This window comes from Schistocerca piceifrons, chromosome 3 (genome assembly GCF_021461385.2).
Source record: "Schistocerca piceifrons isolate TAMUIC-IGC-003096 chromosome 3, iqSchPice1.1, whole genome shotgun sequence".
Taxonomy (NCBI): domain Eukaryota; kingdom Metazoa; phylum Arthropoda; class Insecta; order Orthoptera; family Acrididae; genus Schistocerca; species Schistocerca piceifrons.
This window is the reverse complement of record NC_060140.1, coordinates 834,197,446-834,224,801: the sequence shown is the minus strand read 5'-3', so window position 1 is coordinate 834,224,801 and position 27,356 is coordinate 834,197,446.

Here is a 27,356-nt window from a genome sequence, read left to right as displayed (position 1 = left end):
TGCTTAACATTTCATTAAAAAAGTATTTATCAGTGTTTCTCAAATAAAATCTAAATGAAATGTCAGGGGAAATCTCAGTGTTAAAACTGCAGATATAACAGATGTAGATCCTCCAAACTCATTGTTTAATAGATTGTTTAATAGCACTTGTCAGTTTGCAATGTAACTGCACGTTATTTTGGCAAAAGAGAAAAAGATACATAATTTTTGTCGACAGTGTGTGTTACAAGAACTGAACAAAGAGACGCTCAGCCCTAACACAAAACATCTTACGTAACTGTAGCTATACGTCTTGGTTTATTTACGTTTTGTTAAGCAGGGGCATTGTGTTACATGTGGCTAAGTGTGCGAAGCGCAGTAACAATAACTTCACTGGAAAACGTTCATTATGAATACTTAGTGCACCAACAACCAACCAGCTGATACTAATAACTGTAAGTAAAGCAACAAAATCAATCTCATAATATGAACAATGCTCGCCACGCTCACTGCTTACATGCTTCGTTAATACATCTTGCACAGCTACACGACTCCCACACTGCTGCAGACAATCAATAAATACGTACCATCTAACGATGAATCGCTGTTGTTGTTGTTGTGGTCTTCAGTCCTGAGACTGGTTTGATGCAGCTCTCCATGCCAATCTATCCTGTGCAAGCTTTTTCATCTCCCAGTACCAACTGCAACCTACATCCTTCTGAATCTGCTTAGTGTATTCATCTCTTGGTCTCCCTCTACGATTTTTACCCTCCACGCTGCCCTCCAATACTAAATTGGTGATCCCTTGATGCCTCAGAACATGTCCTACCAACCGATCCCTTCTTCTGGTCAAGTTGTGCCACAAACTTCTCTTCTCCCCAATCCTATTCAATACTTCCTCATTAGTTATGTGATCTACCCATCTAATCTTCAGCATTCTTCTGTAGCACCACATTTCGAAAGCTTCTATTCTCTTCTTGTCCAAACTATTTATCGTCCATGTTTCACTTCCATACAAGGCTACACTCCATACGAATACTTTCAGAAATGACTTCCTGACACTTAAATCAATACTGGATGTTAACAAATTTCTCTTCTTCAGAAACGCTTTCCTTGCCATTGCCAGCCTACATTTTATATCCTCTCTACTTCGACCATCATCAGTTATTTTGCTCCCCAAATAGCAAAACTCCTTTACTACTTTAAGTGCCTCATTTCCTAATCTAATTCCCTCAGCATCACCCGACTTAATTAGACTACATTCCATTATCCTTGTTTTGCTTTTGTTGATGTTCATCTTATATCCTCCTTTCAAGACACTGTCCATTCCATTCAAATGCTCTTCCAAGTCCTTTGCTGTCTCTGACAGAATTACAATGTCATCGGCGAACCTCAAAGTTTTTATTTCTTCTCCATGAATTTTAATACCTACCCCGAATTTTTCTTTTGTTTCCTTTACTGCTTGCTCAATATACAGATTGAACAACATCGGGGAGAGGCTACAACCCTGTCTTACTCCCTTCCCAACCACTGCTTCCCTTTCATGTCCCTCGACTCTTATAACTGCCATCTGGTTTCTGTACAAATTGTAAATAGCCTTTCGCTCCCTGTATTTTACCCCTGCCACCTTCAGAATTTGAAAGAGAGTATTCCAGTCAACATTGTCAAAAGCTTTCTCTAAGTCTACAAATGCTAGAAACGTAGGTTTGCCTTTCCTTAATCTTTCTTCTAAGATAAGTCGTAAGGTCAGTATTGCCTCACGTGTTCCAGTGTTTCTACGGAATCCAAACTGATCTTCCCCGAGGTTGGCTTCTACTAGTTTTTCCATTCGTCTGTAAAGAATTCGTGTTAGTATTTTGCAGCTGTGACTTATTAAGCTGATAGTTCGGTAATTTTCACATCTGTCAACACCTGCTTTCTTTGGGATTGGAATTATTATATTCTTCTTGAAGTCTGAGGGTATTTCGCCTGTTTCATACATCTTGCTCACCAGATGGTAGAGTTTTGTCAGGACTGGCTCTCCCACTTCCGTCAGTAGTTCCAATGGAATATTGTCTACTCCGGGGGCCTTGTTTCGACTCAGGTCTTTCAGTGCTCTGTCAAACTCTTCACGCAGTATCGTATCTCCCATTTCATCTTCATCTACATCCTCTTCCATTTCCATAATATTGTCCTCAAGTACATCGCCCTTGTATAGACCCTCTATATACTCCTTCCACCTTTCTGCTTTCCCTTCTTTGCTTAGGACTGGGTTTCCATCTGAGCTCTTAATATTCATACAAGTCGTTCTCTTATCTCCAAAGGTCTCTTTAATTTTCCTGTAGGCGGTATCTATCTTACCCCTAGTGAGATAGGACTCTACATCCTTACATTTGTCCTCTAGCCATCCCTGCTTAGCCATTTTGCACTTCCTGTCGATCTCATTTTTGAGACGTTTGTATTCCTTTTTGCCTGTTTCACTTACTGCATTTTTATATTTTCTCCTTTCATCAATTAAATTCAATATTTCTTCTGTTACCCAAGGATTTCTACTAGCCCTCGTCTTTTTACCTACTTGATCCTCTGCTGCCTTCACTACTTCATCCCTCAAGGCTACCCATTCTTCTTCTACTGTATTTATTTCCCCCATTCCTGTCAATTGCTCCCTTATGCTCTCCCTGAATCTCTGTACAACCTCTGGTTCTTTTAGTTTATCCAGGTCCCATCTCCTTAAATTCCCACCTTTTTGCAGTTGCTTCAGTTTTAATCTACAGGTCATAACCAATAGATTGTGGTCAGAGTCCACATCTGCCCCTGGAAATGTCTTACAATTTAAAACCTGGTTCCTAAATCTCTGTCTTACCATTATATAATCTATCTGATACCTTTTAGTATCTCCAGGGTTCTTCCATGTATACAACCTTCTTTTATGATTCTTAAACCAAGTGTTAGCTATGATTAAGTTATGCTCTGTGCAAAATTCTACCAGGCGGCTTCCTCTTTCATTTCTGTCCCCCAATCCATATTCACCTACTATGTTTCCTTCTCTCCCTTTTCCTACACTCGAATTCCAGTCACCCATGACTATTAAATTTTCGTCTCCCTTCACAATCTGAATAATTTCTTTTATTTCATCATACATTTCTTCAATTTCTTCGTCATCTGCAGAGCTAGTTGGCATATAAACTTGTACTACTGTAATAGGTGTGGGCTTCGTATCTATCTTGGCCACAATAATGCGTTCTCTATGCTGTTTGTAGTAGCTTACCCGCATTCCTATTTTCCTATTCATTATTAAACCTACTCCTGCATTACCCCTATTTGATTTTGTGTTTATAACCCTGTAGTCACCTGACCAGAAGTCTTGTTCCTCCTGCCACCGAACTTCACTAATTCCCACTATATCTAACTTCAACCTATCCATTTCCCTTTTTAAATTTTCTAACCTACCTGCCCGATTAAGGGATCTGACATTCCACGCTCCGATCCGTAGAACGCCAGTTTTCTTTCTCCTGATAACTACATCCTCTTGAGTAGTCCTCGCCCGGAGATCCGAATGGGGGACTATTTTACCTCCGGAATATTTTACCCAAGAGGACGCCATCATCATGTAATCATACAGTAAAGCTGCATGCCCTCGGGAAAAATTACGGCCGTAGTTTCCCCTTGCTTTCAGCCGTTCGCAGTACCAGCACAGCAAGGCCGTTTTGGTTATTGTTACAAGGCCAGATCAGTCAATCATCCAGACTGTTGCCCTTGTAACTACTGAAAAGGCTGCTGCCCCTCTTCAGGAACCACACGTTTGTCTGGCCTCTCAACAGATACCCCTCCATTGTGGTTGCACCTACGGTACGGCTATCTGTATCGCTGAGGCACGCAAGCCTCCCCACCAACGGCAAGGTCCATGGTTCATGGGGGGGGGGGGGGGGGGGGGGGGGGATGAATCGCTAGGCGGTACGAAACCGGTGAGGGATCATAAAAATTGAAGATCAAAACAACAAGCAACTGGTTGCAGTAATTTCTAGAAACCCTTACCTGGAACTATATCCAACGGACTTAGCATGTTAAGTGGAGTTTTCAAACTGATTCCTACTGCTGTATGCAGAATACCAGGTTGCTTTTCCTTCTTCTTTCGCGCTGATGACTTAAGAGTGTGTATTCAACGGGATGAAAAGCCATCTATGGGAGAACATACACCATATCGTATAAATTATATAAACGCTGGCCATTAATATAAGATCTGTGAACAGAAAACACAGCTTGGGTATTCGATAGAGTGCCCTATATTTAATCTAACGTTGCGCGGTCACACATGCATATATAACAGACACCTGTGTGTTCTTTCTTCATCATCTGTGGTATTCCTAGCAAAGAGACATCATTTTCTTTAAGACATAGGTGTAGCCCAACCACGAAAATAACGAAGTCCACGCACATGCGATATGCTTTTCCCTCGTTTCGGGTCCATAATCCTAACACGATCAAAGTGATGAGAAACTTTTTAAACATTTCTCTTGGAGAACGGTGGCTTTTTTTGGAAAATCCCTTTATCTAGGTGTAGGAAGGTAACTCGTACAAAACAGAGAGTTAAAATGGTTCAAATGGCTCTGAGCACTATGCGACTTAACTTCTGAGGTCATCAGTCGCCTAGAACTTAGAACTAATTAAACCTAACTAACCTAAGGACATCACACATTTCCATGCCCGTGGCAGGATTCGAACCTGCTACCACAGAGTGTTGGAGTGGGAATTGGAAGGGAGGGACTACGTGTATACATATGAACCCGATAGATCACGTAGTCGTTCACGCAATGCTAACGTTAACGAAAACGTTTTTATCTGCCATTGAGTTATGGGGTATGGCAGGTGGTAGGCCAAATACAGGATGTAATATGTCGCATCTCACGCCAATACAACGGTATCACTTCTGCGACACACTATTGCAGTAAGTGATTTTAACGGCACAGCACTTAAGCTATTGGATCGCATAATGACGTACCGTGTTTTATTAAAACAACGAAGCGATAAAAGCACGCAGCTATTAAGTGCTGCGACCAGGTGTATCCATTAACTGAAGATGGGAAAAGTGTGCTCGATGACATTGTGTGAGGTATTATACAACATCTACTGTGTGATGGCTGAGAGTTGGGTGATTTCATAGCAGCCAACGGGCGGGATTACATACATCGTGGAGTCAGCATTCACAAAATGAAATACCTGGCAAATATCGACTTGTTTGTGGTGTTGTGGTCTTCAGTCCTGAGACTAGTTTGATGTAGCTCTCCATGCTACTTTATCCTGTGCAAGCTTCTTCATCTCCCAGTACCTACTGCGACCTACATCCTTCTGAATCTGCTTAGTGTATTCATCTCTTGGTCTCCCTCTACGATTTTTACCCTCCACGCTGCCCTCCAGTACTAAATTGGTGATCCCTTGATGCCTCAGAACATGTCCTACCAACCGATCCCTTCTTCTCGTCGACTTGTGCCACAAACTCCTCTTCTCCCCAATTCTATTCAATACCTCCTCATTAGTTATGTGATCTACCCATCTAATCTTCAGCATTCTTCTGTAGCACCACATTTCGAAAGCTTCTATTCTCTTCCTGTCTATGCGATTTATCGTCCATGTTTCACTCCATACAAATACTTTGAGAAACGACTTCCTGACACTTAAATCAATACTCGATGTTAACAAATTTCTCTTCTTCAGATCGGTTTCCTTGCCATTGCCAGTCTACATTTCATATCCTCTCTACTTCGACCATCATCAGTTATTTTGCTCCCCAAATAGCAAAACTCCTTTACTACTTTAAGTGTCTCATTTCCTAATCTAATTCCCTCAGCATCACCCGACTTAATTCGACTACATTGCAGTATCCTCGTTTTGCTTTTGTTGATGTTCATCTTATACCCTCCTTTCAAGACACTGTCTGTTCCGTTCAACTGCTCTTCCAACTTATGGCAGGGATTTTAATGGAGGAAAAGCGAACACATATTTAAAAAAATTATAAATATACGAAAAACGTGTAATAAATTATTGTTGTTTTTAAGAGTTACAGTACAAGTATAGTTTCCTTCGGTAAAAATAGAACATGGTTTTTATGCTGCAATTTATAACTGCGGACGGGCTGTCTGAGTTTGACTCTGTGGAGAGGGATCTAAATGTGTTACTGACGTGAACAGTTTGTTTTTATAAATAGGATGATGTGTGTTAAATTCCATTACACATATTATTTATGTCCCTTGGTAATTGATGTATTTCGTTTTCCACAATATATCCTGTTAATTAATATTTATTTCTGGAAGAAAATGTTTGCACTGTAGCTGAAACGTCTGGCGCACACCACACATTGAAATCGGCTTTGTTCTGTATACCCAAAAAATCCAAATTTGGGGAAGCCCCTGGCAGCTCACCCTCGTACCTGCAGTGGGAGAATCCACCTCCGAATACTATTTCAGATGTGACGCCGGAGGATTCGATTCCAGACTGAACGTGGGCAAATGTACTTTTGCACATTATTCCGGACTTCGTACAGGTGTATACACTTCCAGACCAAATGTAGGCGAATCCATCTCTGCACACTGTCCCGGTTGTTATGCGGGTGGATTCGCGTTTGTTTCGAACATGGGAGAATCCAGTTTTGTACACTCTTCCAGATCTAACGCGGGTAGATTTGGTTCCGGACAGAACGTGGATAAATCCACCTCTGGACGCTATTCCAGATGTAACACTGGTATATTCGCTTCTGAACCCTATCGCGCGGGGCTTCTCCAGACAGACACCATGATGTAATAGGCTATAATTCAGCGTTCTGCCTATCTTCAACTGAGAATACCATCGGCAAACTGGTGCAGCTCGACATCCTGCCTACTGACGTTTACCATAGCTAGTCTATCAAACAGCGTATAGAGTGTGAAGAAACTCTCGTTACTAACTTCTAGGACTCGAAGAGAGGAGTGAGTAGATAGTATTCTGAATTGGAGCGTATGACCGAGAACGCACCGTTTCCGTGTTACAATCATTTGAAAACACGTTGGTAACGTGACAACTTTTACAAGTAATTGAGTATGTGTGACCCAGTACATCACTTGTTTTACAGTTTCTACATTAACAGCCAAAGAAACTGCTCGTTTACTCTTTGACTGTTTCTCTTCAACATGATACAGTACGGCCTCTTCCCATTCAGGTGTGAGGCGTCTCCTTGGAGCACCACAATCATGCCTACCTGTGGTGAAGTTACGATTTCTAGAAGCCGTTTGTGGCGAAACGGGTATACGATGGAGTCGGATGTTGTGAAGACCGATTTTTGCTCTAACACTCACAGACACGTGAATAAGGCTCAAACCAAGACAGAGAGGCCGGATAGACGTCAACTAACATCAGCGGATCCGACGTAATCACCGTGACCCCTCCCCACCATGACTAACCTGTCGCATAGATACCTAGAAAAATGTTTCCTAGCGGCTGCATCACGGAAACGGTACGTATACGGACACGGATTGCTGCTCAAAATATTACGTACACTACAAGTCCTAGAGGTTTTTAACGGATATCTCCGAACACCCTGTATACGTCGAAGTGACTTAAGTCATGGTATACCTCCAAATGTCCGCATCTCGTGGTCTAGTGGCAAGCGTTGCTGCCTATGGATCAAGGGGACCCGGGCTCGATTCCGGCCGGGTTGGGGATTTTCCTTGCCCGGAGACTGGGTGTTTGTGTTGTCCTCATCATTTCGTCATCATCATCATTTGTGACAGTGGCTAGGATCGATTGTGCAAAAATTAGCTGTGTTAGAATCGGGACTTTATACGGGCCCTGATGACCGCGCAGTTGACCCCCTCACAAACCAAACATCATCATCATCACAACTCCAAATATCATGTAGGAATTCCTTTCCCCGGCATAGTGCAGCAGCACAACAAAGTGTGGATTCAACATGTCGTAGAATATCCCCTGCAGGAATACTGAGACATGCAGCCTCTACAGCCGTCAACAATGCGAAAGTGTGGCCGGGGTGGGAGATTATGCATGAGCTGCCCACACGATTATGTCCCACAAATGATCGATGGAGTGCTTGTTAGAAGACAGTGTAGCCGAAAATAACCACTCCTAGTCAATGATCGATTCGGTTGAATCAGAGGATGCAGACCATTCCATGTTAACTCAGCGGACACCATTATGGAGCCCCCACCAGCGTGCACAATGTCTTGTTGACAACTTGAGTCCCTGGCTTTATGAGGTCTAAGCCATTCTCGAACTCTATCATCAGCTCTTACCAACTAAAATCGGGACACTCATGACCAGGCCATGGTCTTCCTGTAGTCCAGGGTCTAATCGATATGGCAACAAGCCGTGGAGAGGCGCTGCAGGTGATGTCGTATTGTTAGCAATGGCAGTCATGTCAGTCGCCTGTTGCCTACGGGCTTTCAGGTAACAATGTGGCCCTCAACAACGTACCCTCAGCCTCAGAGCTGAAATATTAAAAGTTTTGGCTGGTTTCGTTGTCTAGATCGTAGGATACGTAGTTGCCGCATTACATGCCAAATACTGCTGAGTCTACAGTATACAGTATGAATACACACATGAATCGAATGGTCGAAGGTTCCTATCACTCGGCAAATGCGAATTTTGAATGAAACATAGGAATTTATAAATTATAGATTGCAATTAAATAAAATCGGCAAGTCCTATTTTAACCACTTTAAATGATGAGTACGATAGCAGATGTAGTTTTAACAATGCTGCTTATTTCTGCAAAACACTTATTGGTGTCGATGGTCCAACAATTAAATAAAATATAATTTGAGTAACAGGAAACCAATAGATTCCTACTTCACTTAAATAGTTATGAGCAAACAAAATAGCTCTCCAGATATTCACTTCTAAACGCATACTACGTCTTCAGTGCAGAAGCTACGGAAATCTCACAATTGCACGACACTACGAAATAATATTTCTGTCTCCCGCGACCACGCGCAAACTGCTCAACACATTCCAAGTATATCCTGCGACTGTCCATCAGGCCTTCCCGTCCAGCACTCTCTCGTGTCCTGTGCCACCCGATGCTCCCCCCCCCCCCCCCCCCCCCCCACTTCCATACAGTCTCTCCATTGACTTAGGTAATCGCCTACCATAGTAACGAGCGCTGTGATTGGCTAAAGCGCTCCCGCCATGTCTCCAAGCCTACGCACACTCACAAAGATATTGAAACACATACGAAATACTGGATTTACATTTAAATAACTTGAAATTCAATAAATATTCCTACGGCTGGACCATAATCACGCTCTAACACACATTATTAAATACGTAAACAAATTAAATAAACATATATCAATGGAATAGAAACAAAAGTAGGCCAGTAGCCAAATGTCTCTGTGCTTCCTATAACGCAGTAAATTTTTGGCCAATTTCTTCATGAATAGTGTATATCGGATACAAACAAAGACATAGACGAATAAATATATTTATAAGCATGCTCTCACCTCTTTTTCCTGTAACCGTGGAGTACTTATGGCCTGACGCGATCAATTGTAATCGGCCAATTTGACCTCCAATAACTCATGTAGTATTCAACTTACATGCCTGTTATTCACACCAATTTAGGTTTACACTCATAGCTTTCTAAAGACACGTCGACCGACAAAATCGGAACAACCGTTTAGATTTTGGAAACTTGTTGCTGGCTGTTACTTGTATAATTTACAGTAAGATAGTAAACTTTAAACTAATAAAGATATTGCAAATCTGATTACACCATCAGAATAGTCGTGCAAATAATGGTAATGTACATGTTTCTTTTTAAGGTATCATGATTCCTCTGGCTATTATTAATTTCTACATGAACTGTGAAATGTCTGCCATTATAGTTTCACAAAGTCCGCCATCTTTGGCGCTCCCGGCTTACAAATCTCCTTCGTTGACACAAAGCACAGTCCTCGACACAGCGTCAACATGGAATTCCCAGCCTGGACCACACGCTGCGGGTACCTCTATTTCGCTGGCTAATGTTCGGCACCACACAGTCGCTGATGAGCCCTGGCTTGCTGAACGGCCCATGCGGCCACACCAACACCGAACTTAGAATATTTTCAGGACGTCACAACTCGCCGGTTACGTGACATACCACAGCATATTAACTCCGCATCTCGCTGCATTGTCCTAAAGGATACGTTCATCTTACGTCCTGCATTAATTTGGCTGGTTATTTCACGCAGTGTTGCTTGTCTGTTAGAACTGACAATTCTAAGCTAACGCCACTGCATTCGGTCGTTATTTGAAGGCTGTTTGGCAGTGCTTTGCCTATGGTGAGAAGTAATGCCTGTAATTTGGTCTTCTCAGCACATTATTGACGCTTTGGATCTCGGAATACTGAATTCCCTAATGATTTCCGAAATGGAATATCTCAGCCGTCTACTTCATACTATCATCCCGTGATCGAAGTCTGTTGTTTCCGTGGAGCGCCATAATCTCGCCTGAAAACCTTTCCACAAGAAATACCTGACTACAAAAGACAGCTCTGCAAATGCACTGCCCTTTTATTTCTTACATATACGATACTAGTGCCATCTGTATATATGCATACAGTTATCCCGTGCCTTTCTATCACCTCAGTGTGCTTTTTGTGCAGCGAACGACTGAGATGCTAGCGCTCACTGCGAATAGTCACTGCTTGGTTAGCTGAACGATATGGTGAGTTAAAAAACTCGGAACGTCGTTCATTGGGAACTAAATCGTACTGTTTTCATGAGTTGTTTTATGTAAATATTGTCACGTATAAGAAGGTGTAATTATAAGAATGACGAACACTAACTTCACTTAACGAAGGATTATTCAGTACTTGCACATTGTAATGGAACTGACAAATAGACATCATTTTATTTTGTTATACACTCAAGTCTTGTTAAAAAAGCTTTTGCTTAAGATAATACTAAGTTAGGTGTTGCGATCAATAATCGATATTGGAATTGTATGTTCTTTGTAGCTTATGACCGTGATCTTTGGTCTACAACGGGTTTTCGGCCACTTGAGTGTTGGCCGCGGTTGAGTGTAGTTGTGTATATAGTTTTGGCAATAAATGTGTTTTTGATACAAGGAAACCGTGGAATACTGCGTCATTTTTCGATAATCCAGTAATAATTAAAAAACCCGCACCTTTTCTTGGACCCAGAGCAGCAAAGGAATCATCGCATAGACAACAAGAAGCCACAGATTCAGCAGTATCAACAAAGGAGACATCATGGCCAGCTCTACTAAAGTACTATACAGCCATTAGCCACACCGTAACGGTGTCCTTATGGAGATAACTTTTCCTGCAGAGTAGAGTGGGTTCGTGACAACATACAGGAACGCGAAGAGAACTGCCTCTGGCCAGAACACGTACAATATATATACAACTATAGAACATTCCAGTACAATGATTCTTGACATTTGTGGATACTTCTAGAATGTACTCGAACCGACTATAGAAATTAAAATTCTACGCTTTACGTGAAATTAGAGCTCACGAACCTCCACGCAATAGTTTAATAGCATAACTACTACACCACGCTGCTACTCAGCTTCTCTCGCGACATTGCTCCCTAGTTAAGAAAACAGCGTCTCGGTGTTACGTCGTCCTAGTCCGGAAACGAGTCATCGGTCCTGCATTCTCCGACTCCCGATGACTGATGCTCGCCCTGACGGTGATCTTCTTGAACTTCCTTTGCCGCTACGCTCTTCGTCGCCTTTCCGCTTATTGCCTGTCGCTGGAGCTTCGAATTTACCCTGGGTGTCAGGATCCTTGTAGAGCTCCATTCGAAGAACGTGTACCTCATCTCTGATCTGTCGTCCTCTTGCGTCGGGGTCAACTTCATTAGTAAAATGAGACAACTGTCTTACAACCTTATAAGGTCCAAAGTAGCGCCTGAAGGGCTTCTCAGAGAGACCAACCTGCCGAACAGGACTGAAGATCCAGACAAGGTCACCAGGCTGGAAGACAACAGGGCGGCTGCTCGTTTCACACTTTCGGCGATCGTTTTCTTGAGCTTGCAGCTTGCGGAGTCGAGCTAACTGCCGAGCTTCCTCATCTCTGGTTAACACCTGGCCGATGTAGTCGTCGTCCAGTTCATCAGGATGTAATTGAAACACAGTGTCCGTCGTCGTAGTCGCCTCACGCCCTTGCAAATGGCGTAAATCCTGTGGTGTCTTGTTTGGCGGTGTTGTAGGCAAACGCCACACGCCACGAAAGGTAGTACCTCATCCCAGTTGCTCTGCACTTTGGTACACTATGGTATTGTCATACACTTGAAGGTGTAGTGCCCACCTGGCGTGTCTTCATGTTGGATCCTTAAGACCTGTCAACCAACAAAGTGAGTGATGGTCTGTAACAACTGTGAATGGCCTTCCATAGAGATACTGTCCAAATGTGCACATGGCCTAGATCACAGCAAGATAGTCTCTTTCTGTAACTGAGTAGTTTCTCTCGGCTTTTGTAAGTGTCTTAGAAGCATAGACCATAACCTTCTCTTTCCCATCCGAAATCTGCACCAGAACAGCACCGACCCCATACCCACTGGCATGTTTGTGTAGATCTGTAGGTGCTCTCTCATAATACAGACCAAGTACAGGGTCAGTCGTCAGAGCTTTTCGCAGCACATCGAAAGAATTTTGTAGAGCACCACCCTAGATAAATTTAGCATCAGCTTTTAACAACTCTTGGAGTGGCCTGGCTTTGATACAAAAGTCTTTGATAAAACGACGGTAATAAGAATAAAATTCGAGGAAGCTTTTCACATCTCTAATACTTTTAGGAATAGGAAATTCCGTTATGGATCTCACCTATCCTGGTTCTGGCCGCACACCTTCGTTTGACACAAGGTGTCCAAGTATTTTCATTTCTTTTGCTCCAAAGAGGCATTTTCTTGGATTAAGTTTCAGTCCGCCTTGTTGGAGACAAGAACGGCCCTCAGTCTTTTTATATGCTCATGAAATGTTTCTGAGAACACTGTAATGTCTTCTAAATAACAAAGACAAATCGTCCACTTCAGGTGACGTAGAAGATTGTCCATTATCCGTTCAAAAGTTGCTGGTGCATCACACAAACCAAACGGCATTACCTTAAACTCATATAGGCCCTCACGGGTGATGAGTTCAGTTTTCTCACGATCAGCCTCATCTACTTCGATTTGCCAGTATCCCGAGTACATATCTATGGTTGAGAAAAACTTAGCCCACTTCAGAAAATATGGTGAATCGTCAATTCGTGGAAGAGGGTAAAAGCCCTTTTTAATTATCTTATTAAGCTTCCTGTAATCAACACAAAAGCGCCAACTGCCATCCGTCTTCCTGACGAGGACCACTGGTGACGACCATGGACTCGTCGAAGGCTGAATGATGTCATTCTTCATCATTTTCTCTACCTCGTCGCGAATTATTCGACGTTGCGTTGCTGATACACTAGATGCTCTCTGGCGTATTGGTTGATAGTCTCCAGTGTTAATCCGGTTCTTCACCGTCGATTTGTCTAATTCGCTCTTCACCTATGGATTGAAGTATTCAGAGAATTCTTGAAGAATGATAAGTAGATACTTCTGTTGTTCCTTAGTGATATCTGATGATAGTTGAGTTAGCAGATCTTGCCTCGTAGTGGTAGTGCTAATTTCGCCCACAGACTCGGCATGGGAAGGTTCTATGAGGCTCAGTTTTTCTTCAATTAACGGCTCAGCGTTTGCAACGCGCATGCACCTCGGAAGGATCCAGGGTTCTCGGCGACAGTTAACTATCCACAATTCACCGAATCCGTTGTTAAACGAGACGACAGAGGCTAGGATGACCAAGTTATTCTTCAGTGGTTGCTTTTCTTACATTCCAATACAAGATCATGGGTTGATACATGGCATGACACCTAACAGTTACCTTTCTAGCGCTGACTGCAGTAATGATCACTTCATCCGGCACACATACTCTCCACACACTCGGATATGCATCTTCCTGTCCACAGTATCTCATCTCGTCTAGCATAATCTTCGAGCGACCACAATCTATTATTGCCTGAGAAGCTATCAAAAAGTCCCATCCGAGAATGACGTCATGACTACACTCTTGTAAGACGATGAATTCTAAGGGTTATGGGAGCCGGAGTGGCCGTGCGGTTTTAGGCGCTGCAGTCTGGAACCGAGCGACCGCTGCGGTCGCAGGTTCGAATCCTGCTTAGGGCATGGATGTGTGTGATGTCCTTAGGTTAGTTAGGTTTAATTATTTCTAAGTTCTAGGCGACTGATGACCTCAGAAGTTAAGTCGCATAGTGCTCAGAGCCATTTTTTAAGGATTATGTATGGTCACTTACACCCACACGAAATGTACATCTTCATGTAGGTTTTACATATTTCCCATTAGCCACCTTCAGGAGAGATGATTTGTTGTCGACGTATACGGTTTTAAGCAATTGGCGACGGTACTTCTCAGAAATGACTGAATATGATGCTGCAGAATCCACAAGGGCTTGAGCTCTTCGGCCATTCACGAGGATATCGACGTAGTTTCCTATCATTTTCGTAGTGATCGACGGCGGAGGAGTTTTCTCTTCGGCTGCCTCACCTCCAAGGAAGGGCGAACCCTTTAGTTTTTCAGGTTGCGGCGGCTAGCTGAACTTCCTATCTCACAATCTGACTAAGGACACTTGTGAAATCAGTTGCTTCCTCAATCACAGACATCAATACGATGTTTGGAAGCCTTTCAAACTTCTTGCGTGTAATTCTTTTTTGATGCATTGTCTCGATATACTGGCACCATTTTATGAAGTCGTCTGTTGTCGAAACCTCCTTCAGGAGTAGGGCCTCAGCAATACTCTTCATGATATGTGCAGCCTTATCTTCCCGCGCATTCTAAAATCCAGTATTTTACACATATACATCACATCTACTTACATACTCCGCAATCCACCATACGGTGCGTGGCGGAGGGTACCTCGTATCTCAACTAGCATCATCTCTCCCTTTTCCACTCCCAACCAGAACGAGGGAAAAATGACTGCCTATATGCCTCTGTACGAGTCCTAAACTCTCTTATCTTATCTTTGTGGTCTTTCCGCGAAATATAAATTGGCGTCAGTAAAATTTTACTGCAGTCACCCTCAAATGCTGGTTCTCTAAATTTCCTCAGTAGCGATTCACGAAAAGAAGGCCTCCTTTCCTCCAGAGACTCCCACCCGAGTTCCTGAAGCATTTCCGTAACACTCGCGTGATGATCAAACCTACCAGTAACAAATCTAGCAGCCCGCCTCTGAATTGCTTCTATGTCCTCCCTCAATCCGACCTGATAGGGATCCCAAACGTTCGAGCAGTACTCAAGAATAAGTCGTGTTAGTGTTTTATAAGCGGTCTCCTTTACAGATGAACCACATCTTCCCAAAATTCTACCAATGAACCGAAGACGACTATCCGCCTTCCCCACAACTGCCATTACATGCTTGTCCCACTTCATATCGCTCTGCAATGTTACGGCCAAATATTTAATTGACGTGACTGTGCCAAGCGCTACACTACTAATGGAGTATTCAAACGTTCTTTTTCTTATCATCTGGATTAATTTACATTTATCTATATTTAGAGTTAGCTGCCATTCTTTACACCATTCACAAATCCTGTCCAAGTCATCTTGTATCCTCCTACAGTCACTCAACGACGACACCTCCCCGTCCACCACAGCATCATCAGCAAACAGCCGCACATTGCTATCAACCCTATCCAAAAGATCACTTATGTAGATAGAAAACAACAGCGGACCAACCACACTTCTTTGGGGCACTCCAGATGATACCCTCACCTCCGATGAACACTCACTATCGAGGACAACGTACTGGGTTCTATTACTAACACAGCTCCAAGACTTCTTGCATGTAGATGCTGGACGCTGTACCCGGCACTTTAGTTTATCTTCAGCATTGTACTTCTGTCGTTGTGTGTCGCCAAAATACTGGCGCTGTTCCGCCTGGAATAGTTCCCAGCTTGTGAACTTCTCCTCTTTGTTCTCATACCATTGCTTGGCTGTGCCCTCCAAGTAGAAAAATACGTTGGCCAAACACACGGTGTCATCCTATTTGTTAAATTTGGCTATACGCTCATATACCTTCAGCCATTTGTTTGGATCTTGGAAATCGTCACCATAGAGCCCGGAAGAATGTCTCATGTGGTGGCACACAGTTGCTGCCATCGTAACGTCTCCTTCTTCTTCTGTCTCCGATGGATTGCTATGTGTTGAATACGGCTGGAACTCGGGTTGTTCGCCACGTAAACGGCGGCTCTGTAGTGGCCTGATTAGAGTCACTGTGTCATCGATAATGTGCCCTATCACAAGTGTCAATATTCGGCACCTCCACCAGAATAATATCACGTATAAGAAGGTGTAAATGACAAACATTAACTTCACTTAACGAAGGTTTATTCAGCACTTGTTCATACAAGAACGCGGAGCGAACTGCCTCCGGCCAGAACACATACAGTATACATACAGCTACAGAACATTCCATTACAATGATTCTTGACATTTGTGTACACTACTAGATTGTACTCGAACCGAATATAGAAATTAAAATTCTACAGTTCACATGAGTTTTTAACTCACGGCCCTCCATGCAACTGTTTAGTAGCATAACCACTACACCACGGCGCTACTCAGCTTCTTCTGCGACAATATCGCATGCAGAATCTTTTGTCTTCCTTCACGTTGTCTTTGATTCAGAACGATCTGTGGTTTGAATCGGTCTACAGCACAAGCATTTGTAAACTCGTGTTACCTAAGAGTTGCATTTTTATACTTATTTCCTTAATTTCAGGGGATTTGTATTATTATTTCTTTGTGAATAGGAGATTCTTACTCTTCTTACTCGATGTTTACTACGTGGCTACTGTATCTAATAGTGTGTAGTTCGTCTGCTGGTAATACCAGAGAAACTCCTACTCACCACGAATTACATGCCGCTCAGACACTACCAGATTCGTTCAACGGTTTGGCAAGTTACAGAACTTCGAACTGGAAGTGGAACTGTCAAACTGGTGTCACGTCGTAATTAATGTTTTATGTTCAATATCTTGAAATCATGTACCATCTTATTAAAGCTTTCACAGTTATAACACTGTCCACTACCGACGTAATATGGACGTCACATCAAACTAGACGTACTTGAAAGTGACGATAAAGCCGAGTCTGTCGTACGTAAAGTTTACTAATTATAAGCAGCTATTTGGTGCTTCTACTCTAATAATTATGTCGTTATCAGACATATTTTATACTGCTGGTCCTAAAGAAGACAAAAAAAGACCTTCGAACTTTTAGTCAGTTAGTGGCAAGCTTCTCTGATAAATGCTGCAAGAGATGTGCGGATTATATTCCGCGGTAATTTGGCTCTCAGTATACGTCGGACTGTGACGTAAGCCTTGCCACTCTACTTGATTCAAGTGGACACTTCTATGTTGATGCATGTTTCTGATTTTCAAGGACGACTATTAAGACTGCTTGGGCTTTTACTTAAATATAAGTCCCCGATATGATCAGTACGCACATTCTAAGATAGAAACAAACGACGCCCCATGAAGGAGTTATGCAAACTGTTCACAAATTGATATTCATTAGGCTATCGACTGTAAACAGTAAATTGTAAACTTTGGCGGCCTGTGGATGAATGAATGACGCTGCAGCGCAGTTTCACCGTGAACTCTGTTGGACATTAACTATAACACGCAAGCAGGCTCGTGAACAATAGACGCAAATATCAGCATTTGGGACAGGTCTTGTAATTGGCCTTAAAGAAGCTTGCTGGAATAATCGGCGGATCACTCGATATTTAAATGGGACCGATTCCGCTATTTATCCGTGTTGGCAGGAACGGGTGAACCGTGGACGAACACATCATCAAGAGGGAAGACGTTGACCGAGAGAGACGAAGGAGCGAGATGATCAAACAAGCGTTAGAGAGGCTTTCATAGCATCGAATTCATCATTATGATCGATACGACGTGTAAATGGTTCTTCAGTAACCACAAGGACCAGTAATAGGTGTCTCACAGAAAGGGGCAAGGCTCACGCAGCATCTTGCGCCGACTACTATTGACCTCTGTAAACCAACAATTCTGTTTACAGTGATGTCAATCACATTCTTCCTGAAATCTCATTGACTTTAGTAGAATTGTCTTCACTGATGAGTTTTGCTTCGAACTGATCCCCGATGACCAGCAAAGGCGTGTGCGGAGACGTCCCGGACAGCGGTGCGATACCAAGCTGAATGTCACCCGCTATACTGTGTGACAACCAGAGCTGATGGTCTGGGCTGCCGTTTCATTTCACAACGGGACCATTTGATTGTCATCCGCGGCACCGTTACAGTACAACGGTACATCGACGACATTCGATGCCCCCGTTTGTTAAGCTTTGCCGGCCATTGTGGCCCAGTGGTTCTAGGCGCTCCAGTCCGGAAACGCGCTGCTGCTACGGTCCAAGGTTCGAATCCTGCCTCGGGCATGAGTGTATGTGATGTCCTTAGTTTAGTTAGGTGTAAGCAGTTCTAAGTGTGTGGGACTGATGACCTCAGATGTTAAGTCCCCTAGTGCTTAGAGCCATTTGAACCATTTGTTAACCTTTGTGGCAAGACATCCTGCGCTTACATTTCAGCAAGATAACGCCCGCCCGCACATGGCGAGAGTTTCCACTGCCTGTGTTAGTGCTTATCAAACTCTTTCTTGGCCAGCAAGTTCGGAAGCTCCCTCTGAACTGCGAACAGTCGCATTGTGGACAGGACCTTCCAACCAGCTCTGGATGTTTGTAATCTAAGGCGCCAATTGGACAGAATTAGTCATGATGTCCTCAGGAGGACAAGCAACAACTCTGTCATTCAGTTCTAAGCAGAATAACAGATTGAGTAATGGACGTAGTGGACCAACACGTTATTGAGTTGCTCAGTTGGTGAAGGTCCTTATCTGGAATAAATTATCGAGGTTTTTAGAAATTGTAATCGTCATCTGTTGGTCGGTAAGTGTGTATCACATCTACCGATTTCCGTTGCATTCGTATAATTCCTTCGTGATGCGTCGTTTTTATGTCTTAGAGTGTACTATTGACATTGATGTCCGGATACAATTGATCATACATAGTTTGGGCTATTTGCGTATAACTAATAATATGGTAAACAGTTACTAGGTATTTTTCCACTGTTGCACAGCTGTACATTATGAAGGAGAAGCCGGTGCGTGATCACCTCGTGTATGGTATGACAGGCATGTCATCAAGGCTAGTGTTTTCAGGCTCGTTGGCAGCTGTGTGTGTGTGTCCGTGAGTGTGTGTGTTCAGTGGCGACTTGTTGAGACAACTAGCATCGCTGGGATGCGATGAGTGGGATCGTATGATCGTCCAGCTTGAACATGGTGTTTATGGTTACTATTGCTGTTATTAAATTTGTGAGCTTTCTTACGAGCAAAAACTATTTATTAATTTACGATTGCTCGTTTTTTTAAGATATTGTACAATTTGATTTATATTTCAATGAATCTATATGGAATGTGGCTTTCTTTTAATGCAGTTCTGACATAAGTGAATAACAGCGTTTTTTGTTTTTTCATTCCGAGTGATGTTTTAATTCCACCCACAGCTCGAAAGCCACTATTATTTTTTTTCTTTGTTCGTTGGAGATGAAGCACCTGGCACGTCAGGACTCTAAAAGAGAATAATTGACTAGAATTGGAAACCAGGTAAGAGGGTTTTGCGTATCTTTCTGTCGACCCACCGACTCCTGTGGGACGCTCATACGACTACAGGTAGCGGATAATTAGATGACGATATGGTGAATTATGTTAAAGTTAATAATGTAGCGCAATACAACTGGGTTACATCTATAAGAATATGTTATGTGTTGATCACGTAACAAAAAGTATCATGATATTGCTTTTAGAGTATATAATCACGTAGCGGAGCTCAACGTGAGCTGTGCGCCAGAGATCTCTCTCAGCTACATAAGAAGTGCTTTCATTAGGAATTACCACTAGTTTATTACATGTATTACGGAAAACAATAAACATCTGTTCCCACTGAAACATAATAATATTTATATTAGATTTAAACGTATATTACTCCTTGTAGTAAAAAAAAATTAATTCATTTCAACTTCATCCCATTTACACATATACTATGCTTAAATGCATTTAGACGACTCTCGTCAGTCAAATTCAGACAATGCAGTCCATAGTTATAAATCACAGCTTAAAAGTAATGTAGTTTTCTTAAAGAAGAAAATTTTACATGTACTGTAAGTCCTATAAGCAATAATAATTTATTACAATTTTGTGTATGTACATTTCTTTAATAGAAGCTCATTTTTCCTCCATCCACGGCACCTACCACACGGAAACATTTACCAAACAATTTTTTACGCACGCTAGTCACCGTTTAAGTAATCTCCCCCCGAGCTGCTATGAAATCACCCACCTTAGAGCCAATGCACAGACGATGCTGTATAATACCTCACACAATGTCATGGAACTCGTTATTCACATTGTCGCTTAATAAATATACCTGATCGGCAGCGACACATATCACATCACGTAACACTTACATATGTTGATGTTTTCTGGCTTGAACTCATAGGTTAATTTGTTCTTAGTCTACAATAGTCTATTGCACAGCTACCACCATTGGATTTGTGTAAGCTGAATCTTTCTACGAGACGCTATGTCCTCTATTCCAGCTACCACCTGCCACAGCTCAACGTCATGTGAGCTTCCGACACTGACAATGTGCAAAGCGCAGTCGCACAAAGAAAACATTATCATGTACAGCAGCATCGCACCAACGACTTGGTGAGACGGTGGGTTCATATATAAACACGTAGTCCCTCCTCCTCCATCCTCTCCCCAGCTGCTGTTGACTACCAGCCACCGCCCCACACTTTAAGTGTTATCAACCGCGTGAAACAAGCTTTTTTGTGCATGACAATAAATAAGAAAAAATAATATCGAAATATGATTCTTAACGCCACGTTGGCACAGTGTGTGTGTGTTTGTGTGTGTGTGTGTGTGTGTGTGAGAGAGAGAGAGAGAGAGAGAGAGAGCTCCTCGACCCATCAGCTTGCAAATTATTTACTCTCGACATTGGGTCCACAGGTTCGCAGTTGTCTCTATGAAGACTGTAAGCCGTACCGTCCACCATGAACTGTACAGTGGTTTGCGAGGTTATCGTTTTGCCCGCAGGGCTTTCTTCCATGAATTGGTTGTCTTAATATTGTACGTCAGGTGCTGTACACTATGCTGTGTGTAGTGTATTGCACATTAGGTGTGGCAGCGGAGTTTTGTTTGTGCCAGTTATACAATCTTGGCGGTAGAATTATCGTGAGAATCACTCTGACTTTGTTCCATGGAACACCAAAACACAGACGGGAGTGGGTTTTGTAATGTAAATCATAGAGCGCTATGATCGTGTTAGGATTATTAAATGTAACCGAGAGAAACGTGTGTCGATTATGAATCTACTACGTTATTTGATTTAATATTACTCGGCCTTTGTTGTTAATAAAAAGAACGCAATGCGAAAACTGTGGTGTTAGGAAATATAAGATATGCATTCCCAGTTGCGATTACGGAAAGCCATAACCTGTCTAAGAAAATGACGACAGTGAAAGTTTGTACTGTACCAGGACTTCAACCCAGATTTCCCGCTTTGAGCGGGAGATCGACTGAACCGCCTTACCTTCTTGCACACGACTGACGGGTAGCCACAACCTTCCACATGTCGTTTCTTCGTCACAACCTGTACACGTACACACATTATATAGTTCGTTTACGGGGGAAGATATTTTAATTGAAAGTCGCTGTTCGGTATCGGAGGATAAATATGATTTGCAACGCCTGTTTTCTTTAGAAGAACGAGGCATTGTTGCTTCTGATATGCATGCATCTCCGAAAGAACAGGCACTGCGGTGACTACAACCGTTACGAAACACGTGAAACGTATTCACAGGTGCTAATACGACCAACGTGTCAGACTGCAATTCAAACCTGGTATTCCCAGTTTACTCGGGCAGTCGCTTTAATCGCTTTTATTGTTTATTTTTTACTACAGGAAACAACGGACACAGTCAGCTACAGGCTGGGTGGTAGCGAGGTGGAGAGGGATCGAATCCGAGGACTGGCCATGATGCCTCCCAGCCGCCTCCCCCTCCCATCCCCCCCCCCCACCTTTACACGTGTCACTGATCAGTTGCCTCACGTGGTACTGTGTATTGGCCAATGGTTTTTTTATTTATTTTAAATGACACTTGACAGACATAAATTCTACAATTCCACGACTCAAAGGAATACAGTTTTTTTTCTCTCTAGGAGGAAGGCAATGAGAGAAGGTTCCAGAACAAGGGGGAGAACAAGAGCTATCTAATACTTTGACAATTAAAGACAGGGCACAACGTATTGGAATTAAATAATGATAACGTAGAAGCCCTACCATTTCCAATGTTCGTTCACCATATATTGCCAAAAAAACGCAGGTGTCAGGACAGTTGTCACGCCCGATTACGTAGTGTGCGTAGTATTCGAGGAGAAGGGAAAACGGTAACGTCCGGACACAGGAGAATTTCAACCGCGAAAGCAGCTTCAGCTGAGCGGGTAAGGAATGCCAGTGGTCAAGGAATCTAGTGCAAGTGTTCTCGTCCACAAGAGACAAGCCAGTGTGGTAATATACATCAGGCTGATGACATGTGTCGCAAAGAAGAACAATGCGATGAAGGCTTTCCTTGTTTGGGATCAGATTGTTAAGGACCCTAGACCACGATGAAGCGACTTCCATTGCAAGACTAACGTGAAACCACTTTGTATTCCAGGATATCAACAGTGCGCACATTTCAACAGGGGAGAGGGGTGTGTGTATCCCAAAGGGAAACAAAGATCCGGTGATAAAGTGCGTGTAATAAAATGTCGACTCCCACAAAACTCACCAGTACAGAAAATTCACGTATGTGCAGCAATTTAGAGTTGATCCTGTCAACATCTGAAAGGTATGTCACACTGGCCAGTCGAAGACTTGTAACTAAGCGAGATCTAATGAAATGAGTAGCTCGTGCACATATTAAAACTTTACTACTTATAAACAATACTGAAGCCCTTACTTTGATGCTGGAAAGTCCAAAACCTTCAAGGAAACGGAGACTGGCTACCACTTCATAGCAGAGACGAAAAATACGACTTTCCGGTTGGAAACGATCGGATAATTGCGTCAATATGCGTGACATCATCGCGGGAAGCGGGAATATATGAGCAACATAATAGACTTTACTGAAAATGTAGAAATGTAAGATCTGTACTACTTAAAGAAGGCTAAGGCAATGGCGTTCGTGTTAACATATTTCCCCTTGAATTCGATCCGTCAAGCCTACTGAATGCAGCCAGTTTCATCGAGCAGCGATACACGGTAATTCCCAACGATTATGGACGAGCAACCACCGTTGCCCATGGAGGAGAAGAGAAGGAATCCAATATGTCCTTGAGGAATTATATGTCACCGACAAGACGTAGAAATACCGTAACATCATTCGTACGCGCTGACACCGAGAAGATTTCTCCCAATATCTTCCAGCCACATAATTCATCAGCAATACGGTGCAGCTGTGGTTATAGGATCAAGACAAAAGAGAGAGGACTCCAATGCAGGAAGATCCGTCGGATTGTAATTTGGGTACTTAGTCGTCCATTCACTACGAAGGACGCTTGAATACCAGTGAAAAGATTGGATAGTATCTGATACACAGTTTGATTGAAACTGGTAGCCTTAAGAACCTGTATCAAGAAACTGTGAGTCAGCCGGTCAAAAGCCCTATTAAAATCAATAAAAGGTAAGGCTCAAAGGACAGAATTAGCTGCAGTCATCAAGACGACGTCCCAGTATTCAACTACAGAAATAAGGCTCGTGCGCGCAGGCAGACAGCTTTGGTGAACAGCAATAATCTTCTCTAGCAATATCGACAAACGGCTATTAACCACCCGGGCGACAGTTTTGTAATCGAAGATAAGGAGTGAGATCGGGTGGAAATTATCAATGTCTGGACATAGTGTTGTCTTAGAACTATTTCACCAATCTTGAAAGGAGCAAGAATCAACCCCCTCCCCCCTCCAACTGTATCACCCCGTTTACCAGTGATCTAATGGTATACCCAATAAGGGGTTAAAAATGAACACAATTTTTTTTACGAATTCTGCCGAGTCTCGGCGGTTTTTTCGATGATGAACAAACAATAAAGCGATATATATTATCTCAAGTAAAGTGACTTAGAAATTCATCAAATAATGCAGGAGTAACCACTCATTACAGGAGAGGAGTGAAGGGATCGGGACAAGTCGTATCAGTATCACGGATGTCATGAAGGTCGATGTAGTAAACACAAATAACTCAGGAAGTGTCACGTCGGGACGTCAGTACGTGACCAACGGTGTGAGTGAGGGATGCTATACATACTCTTTTCCGACACGTCCGCAACCAGGTAAGGTTATATAAGGAGGTCAATTCATATAGTAGGAATGAGCGAGATTTTTATCGCACCCTGAGTCGTTCCATTTGTTGTATCTTTAACTGAAGAAGCCTCGCCTTAATAAGATGAACATTCATAATCAGCAAGGGAGCTTGTCTGGCACCTTCATAAAGTTGTCATAAGACAGAACAATAAAATTCCTGAGTCTGCAGGAAATCCGTCATCCTGCCAGCACCGTAACGCATTAACGCTTCGAGAAGAACGGTTTTGCATACCCTGACCACCATGCCTCAACAGAAGGGCAGTCATCGGAACGCTAGCTACTATTCCAAATCTCCTTGACGAAAATCTCGAGCGAGGGGTCCATTATGAGAGATGTGTTCAATATACAGTGGACACGATATAGTTTTACAGGCTGCGGTACATGATTTAAGTGTACAGCTACGGCACAGTGATCAGTGATGACAGGAAAAACATCCGACCACCCTTAAAATTAACGCGCCAAATCCGGTTAACCATAAAAGCAGAACCCGCCAGTCAGGATAAATAATTGGAAAGAGAGAGAATCAAAGAATTTCCAAGATAGATAACAACACTCTACATGAGCAACACTAAAAATTGACATATAAATATCGATACAATTACATAATAGGTCGAAAATAGGTGTTACATGGCCAGATCCTGATGGTGCATAAAGAATAATTAAAATAAAGTCCCAAAAATTGCAGCCTAACCCTCGACCGTTATCAAGAGCTTCGAAATCGTTGAATCGTATTTCCTTTCTGTAAACTAACACGATACCAGTAGACAGCTTAGGAGCCAAATTAAAGAACGTAGAAAAGCAGGAATAGAAAATTGATGGAATAACATTTTTTCCAGAAATATCACGTCTGTACTTGGATCATAAGTAAACTAATTCTGCTCACATTCAAGGTAAGAAATGTATGGGTATACGTACGGTTATTACCAAGTCAATTCAGGTGATTACTTACAAGTGACCTTTAAGGTCTGTATTGCAGTACATGGTAGAGTCAAAGCATGAATCTGAATGTAAATTTCTGAATCCCTCTCTTCCACCCTCTTTACTTATATTTTTCTTTTTACGTTACACTACAGGCTCAGGTCGAAAATTTTGTTTACTTAGGCTGCAAAAAAGCGACTACCGCATGCGACAACATAGAGGGGTCCTGCGGAAATGCAGTGTCAGGTGGAGAGGTCACACTTTACTTCCCAGCAGCTGGGTGGTGCGGCTCCTGAGAATAAACGGAAATGAAAACTGACAGTAGGTCTTTTACCGTCACCACGTGATCCACTGGCACGCTTTTGCTGATCTTGGTCTGATCAGCAGCAGTCTTTGGCATGCTTTCGCCATCCAGTGGCACAAAAGAAGGGTGGGAATACCTTACAGACCAAGGGATGCACGGGAAGTACGTCGATATAGCACGGAACTTTGGAACAGGTCTATCTTCAAGGGAGCGCGAAGACGTGATCTCGGTCTCGGGAGATACATCGGATGGGGCGCTGGACGCTTTCGTATTTTGAACAGCAGCAGACATGTTATCATCCGATCCGTACTGGGTGACGGGAGAGGCATCCTCCAACGGAATCTTTTCAGAAGAATGGAGGAGGGAGGCGGAATCGTCTGACTCCTCACCATCTAGCATCTGTTTTCGTTTGTTTTGAAGTGGAAGTGGCGGCGACGCGGAAACTAGAGCGGTGAAGTCCTGACACAAAGTTAACGGCGGAAATTCACTAGGCCATCCATCAATCAACGGGTCGCGTTGTCCCTCGGGAACTCGGATAGCCACAAAGGTTGTCACTTGGGGAATGAGATTCGCTAGGGCTAGACTTCTTCCATGATCACAAGTGATTAAGACCGTGACACGATGCGGGCAATTTGTGCTCAAGTGTCCTTTCTCACTGTGTATAAAATACGTTCCAACTTGTCATGTGTAAATTATATGCACTTGGTATACATAGACCAGCGAAAGAGAGGGGATATTACGTTTAACCATCATGTCTACAAATCGAACACCTATCATCAACTTCAGAAGGACAGTTAAACACCCTGATTATATTCCATCTCTGCGTTCACCAGAATAACCATACCATTAGAACTATCGCAGTGAGCATAAGAGACTTGGTGTCTGTGACACGAAAGAAACCTGTCAACCTGAAGCGAGTGTAGAAAGTTGAAATAAAACACATACCATTCGAAATCGAAGTAAGCTGTTTGAACCTGCTTTGCAGTTCTTTGATCGTGTCTGCAAGCCAACCATGGATTTTGTGGTGTCACCGCCAGACACCACACTTGCTAGGTGGTAGCTTAAATCGGCCGCGGTCCATTTAGTACATGTCGGACCCGCGTGTCGCCACTGTGTGATCGCATACCTAGCGCCACCACAAGGCAGGTCTTGAGATACGACGACATTGCTAGCGACAATACGGACGAAGCCTTCCTCTCATTTGCCGAGAGACAGTTAGAATAGCCTTCTGCTAAGTCCATGGCTACGACCTAGCAAGGCGCCATTAGCCTTACCTACTTTGAGAGTTATAGTATAAATGTTTCAAGAAGAACGCTGTATTCATCCACGAATAAGAGTTAAGTATAAAGCAGCTACGTACTTTTCTTGCTACCATTCAATAGTTATCCTGTTCCAGACTTGACGCCAGTCGGCGTGTGTGTACGCGTGCCTTTCTTTCGGCTCACCTCGCAATGTGGCGTAACTAGCTTGTTACTCCACAACAGATTTCTAATGAACCTGGCTACACAGGTCACGTGAAATTGTCAAAACTAAAATTGACGGTACTTGTACATGGAAACATCCTGAGAGCCATTAAAGGCTTCAGGGCGCAAGATGCACCACGTCAAAAATGTTTCACGAACACGAGACACTGAGAGACAAACAACGATGCGACA